The sequence below is a fragment of the Dromiciops gliroides genome, chromosome 1, assembly GCF_019393635.1.
Source record: "Dromiciops gliroides isolate mDroGli1 chromosome 1, mDroGli1.pri, whole genome shotgun sequence".
Classification (NCBI taxonomy): domain Eukaryota; kingdom Metazoa; phylum Chordata; class Mammalia; order Microbiotheria; family Microbiotheriidae; genus Dromiciops; species Dromiciops gliroides.
This window is the reverse complement of record NC_057861.1, coordinates 692567699-692572725: the sequence shown is the minus strand read 5'-3', so window position 1 is coordinate 692572725 and position 5027 is coordinate 692567699. Positions and strand designations below refer to the sequence as shown.

Sequence of the window (5027 nt, the reverse complement as noted above, 5' to 3'; positions counted from 1 at the left end):
AAACAAAAGGGGGAAACTGTCTCTTTTGATTCCTGACTTCACCTTGGTAGTGGCGGCAGAGGACAAAACAGAGGAGTTGAGGAAAGATAGGATTGCCAGGTTGTAGGAATTCTGTTCTCAATCTTTCTCTTCTTTTACTATCTTTCAATAAACCCTTAAAAACCTTAACTTGTTTTATCATTGATTTTAGTCAGTTTCCCCCAAAACTGGAGGAATACATTAGGACCCACATTTAGAATTTTAAATTACACAATACCAATATCTATCCTTTTCCTCTTTTTGATATAGTTGCCAGTTTGATTTATCTAAGGTAGAAACAACTCTGCTTTAACTTGAATGTCTCAAAAATTCATTCTTTAGAGCATTATTGCATGTATATTAGTAGCTTGGATTTCATCCAATGAAAACTACATATTTGTATTCTTTTCTAATTTATCTATTTTGGAAATAGCTTTCAGTTTTATAAATTTAAATCAGTTCAGAATTTTAATTAATAATACATGTTTTTAAAATAATAAATATTTTTATTTATAGTTTGGGGTTCCAATTTTTATCCCGCTTTCCCTCCCTTCCTGTTTCCCTCTCTGAGGTGGCAAGCAATCAGATCTGGGTTATACATATATGATTATGTTAATCATTACCATATTTGTCATTTTGTACAAGAAAACTTGATTAAAAGAAAAAAATGAAAGAAAGTGAAAATAGCCTGCTTTAGTTTATTCTATCAATATCAGTTCTTTCTTTGAAGGTGGATAGTATGTTTCATCAAAAGTCCTTTGGAAATGTCTTGGATTGTTGTATTGTGAATAGTCAAGTCATTCACAGTTCTTCATCAAACAATATTACTGTCTCTATATACAATGTAATCTTTGTTCTGCTCACTTCACAATACATCATTTCATCCATGTCTTTCCAGGCCTTTCTGAAGTCATCCTGCTTTTCATTTCTTATAGGATGATAATATCCCATCACCATCATATGCCACAGTTTGTTTAGCCATTCTCCAATTGATGGACATTCCCTTGATTTCCAATTCTTAGCCACCACAAAAAGAGCTGCTATAAATATTTTTGTACAAATAGGTCTTTTTCTCGTTTTGGAGATGTCTTTGGGACATAAACCTAGCAATGGTATTACTGGATCAAAGGTTATGCACAGTTATATAGCCCTTTGGGCATAGTTCCAAATTGCTCTCCAGAATGGTTGGATCTTTTCACAACTACACCAACAATGGATTAGTGTGCCAGCTTTCCCACATCTCCTCCACCATCCAATATTTTCTATTTTTGTCATATTTTCCATTCTGATAGGTGTAAGGTGACATCTCAAAGTTGTTTTAATTTACATTTCTCTGATCAATAATGATCTAGAGCATTTTTTCATATGATTATTGATAGTTTTTATTTCTTTGTCTAAAAAATGTCTGTTCATATCCTTTGACCATTTATCAATTGGGGAATGACATATTTTTAAAAATTTGACTTAGTTCTCTATATATTTGAGAAATGAGGCCTTTACAGAGATAAGTTTCAAATTTTTTTTTTCCAATTTTCTACTTCCCTTGTAATCTTGGTTTCATTAGTTTTGTTTGTGAAAAATCTTCTTAGTTTTATAAAATAAAATTATCTATTTTACATTTAATTTTATTTGGTCCTAAATTCTTCTCCTGCCCATAAATCTGACAGATAAACGATTCTAAACTACCTTAATTTGCTTATGGTAGCATCCTTTATGCATAAATTATGTACCAATTTTTACCTTATTTTAGTATGCAGTGTGAGATGTTGGTCTAAACCTAGTTTCTGACATACTGTTTTCCAGTTTTCCTGGTACTCTTTGTGAAATGAGTTTCTGTTCCAACAGCTAGGATCTTTGGGTTTATCATATACTAGATTAATGTAGTCATTTACTATAGAGTAATTTCTATCTATTCTATTCCATTGATCTACTTCTCTATTTCTTAGGCAGTACCATTTTTTTGTTTTGTTTTAGTTTGGTTTTTGGGCAGGGCAATGAGGGTTAAGTGACTTGCCCAGGGTCACACAGCTAGTAAGTGTCAAGTGTCTGAGGCCGGATTTGAACTCAGGTTCTCCTGATTCCAGGGTTGGTGTTTTATCCACTGCACCATCTAGCTTCTCCTGAAGTACCATATTGTTTTGGATAATTACTGCTTTTTAATACAGTTTGAGATATGGTATTGCTAGACCACCTTCTTTTGTATTTTTTTCATTGATTCCCATGATTTCCCTGAACTTTTGTTTTTCCAGATGAATTTTGTTATTATTTTTTTCTAGCTCCATAAAATATTTTTGATAGATTGATACATATAGCACTAAATAAATAAACTTAGATAGGATTGACTTAAATGTACATGCTGCACATGCTCGGGAAAAAATATGGAACGCTTCACAAATTTGCATGTCATCCTTATGCAGGACCCCTGCAAATCTTCTCTATGTTGTACCAATTTTAGTATATGTATGTGCTGCTGAAGCAAGCACTTTATATAATAGGCATCCTTGCTTCACACCTAATTGTATTGGGAAAGCTTTTAGGTTATACCCATTACAGATAATGGTTCCTAATGGTTTTAAATAAATAGTAATTATCATTTTAAGGTAAGCTCCATTTATTCCTATACTCTCTAGTGTTTTAATAGGAATGGGTGCTGTATTTTGTCAAAGGACTTTTCTACCTCTATTGAGATAATCATTTAATTTCTGTTGCTTTTGTTATAGATATGGCTGATTATGCTAATAGTTTTCCTAATATTGAACCAGCCCTGTATTCCTGGTAAATCCACCTGGTCATAGTCTATGATCTTTTTGCTAGTATTTTATTTCAATTTTTTGCATCAATATTAATTAGCGAAATTGGTCTATAATTTTCTTTCTCTGTTTTGCCTCTTCCTGGTTGGGTATCAGTACCATATTTGTCTCATAAAAGGAATTTTATATGACTCTTTCTTCACTTATTTTTAAAAATAATTTATAAAATATTGGGATTAATTGTTCTTCAAATGTTTGGTAGAATTCACTTGTGAATCCATTTGGTCCTGGGGATTTTTTCTTAGGAAGTTCACTGATGGCTTACTCGATTTCTTATTCTAAAATTTGGTTATTTAAATAGTTTATTTGTTCTTCTGTTAATCTAGGTAATTTATATTTTTGCAGATATTATCCATTCCATTTAGATTGTCGAATTTATTGGCATATAATTGGGCAAAATTGTTCCTAATAATTGTCTTAATTTCCTCTTCATTGGTGGTGAGTTCATCCCTTTCATTTTTGATATTAATAATTTGTTTTTTCTTCTTTCCTTGTTTTGATCAAATTAACCAATAGTTTATTTTATTGTTTTTTCATATACCATCTTCTTGTTTTATTAATTCAATGGTTTTATTACTTTACTTTCCATTTTATTAATCTCTCCTTTGATTTTCAGAATGTATAATTTGTTCTTTAGTTGGGGATTTTTAATTTGTTCATTTTCTAGTTTTTAGAGTTGTATGCCCAAATCATTGATTTGTTCTTTTCTCTATTTTATTGATGTAAGCAGTTAGAGATATAAATTTTCTCGTAAGAACTGCTTTAGCTGCATCCCATAAATTTTGATATGTTGTGTCATCATTGTCATTTTCTTTAATGAAATTATCAGTTGTTTCTATGATTTGTTCTTTGAGCTACTTGTTTTTTAGGTTCAGATTATTTAATTTCCAATTGATTTTTAATCTCTCTTTCAATTGTCCATTATTGAATGTAATTTTTATTACATTATGATCTTATTTCTTCTTTTCTGCATCTAGTTGTAAGGTTTTTATGCCCTAACACATGGTCAGTTTTCATGTAGGTCCCATGTACTGCTGAGATGAAGGTCTATTCCTTTCTATTCCCATTCAATTTTCTCCAGATATCTATTATATCTAACTTTCAAGAATTTTATTCATTTCCTTAACTTCTTTCTTGTTTATTTTTTGGTTATATATATCTAGTTCTGAGAGGGGAAGGTTAAGGTCACCCACAAGGATAGTTGTATTATCTATTTCATCCTGTTACTCATTTAACTTTTCTTACAAAAAAATTTAGATGCTATACCATTTGGTGCATATATGTTAAGCATTGACATGACTTCATTGTCTACGGTACCTTTCAACAAGATATAGTTTCCTTTTTTACCTCTCTTAACTACATCTCTTTTTGCTTTTGCTTTGTATGAACTCATGATTGCTACCCCTGCTTTCTTTGTTTCAGCTGAAGCATAATAGATTCTTCTCCAGCCCCCTTCTTCTACCCTGTGTGTATTTCTCTGCTTTAAATGTGTTTCCTGTTTCATTGTAGGATTGTGTTTTTTTTAATCCATTCTGTTATCCACTTCTGTTTAGTGGGTGAGTTCATCCCTTTCACATTTATAGTTATGATGACTGTTTATTTCTTACCATGCTATTTTTCATCTGTTTATCCCCCTCACTCTGACCCCCCACCCTCTCCCTTCTCACAAGTGTTTTACTTGTGATCACTGCCTTCCCCAATATCCCCTCCCTTATATCAGTCCCTCCTCCCCCTTCTATTGTCCCCTTCCCTTTTTAAACTTCCTTATAGGGCAAAATAGATTTCTATATCCAACTGAGTGTGTCTCTTATTCCCTCTTTGGGCCAACTTTCATGAGAGTAAGGTTTAATTTTTGCCCATACTCCCTATCTTCCCCTCCATTATGATAGTTCCTTTAAGTTTCTTTTGTGTGTGTTTGTAGGAGGGACAATTCACCCCATTCAATTTCTCCCCTCCTTTCATTCAATTTCTTTTTACCCCTTTATTTTGTTTTCTGTGGTTGTGTTCTATCAATGTCACATTATGATCACACCCTCTGTCTATATACACTCCTTCTAATTATTCTTATAGTAAAGTTGTCATGTCCTACAAATATTATCATCCCTTCAGCACTTTGTGACCACATCCTCTATACATATACTCCTAATTGTTCCAACAATTGCTCTTATAACAAAGTTATTAAGACTTACAAATATTATC

General features: G+C 32.1%; 1 non-coding gene across 1 annotated transcript; it reads right to left on the bottom strand.

Annotated features, from left to right (window-relative positions):
• Positions 1 to 2390: 2390 nt before the first annotated feature.
• LOC122737652 lies at positions 2391 to 2499 on the bottom strand. Its single transcript, XR_006354463.1, has one exon. It is a non-coding gene; the product is annotated as a U6 spliceosomal RNA (small nuclear RNA).
• Positions 2500 to 5027: the final 2528 nt, after the last annotated feature.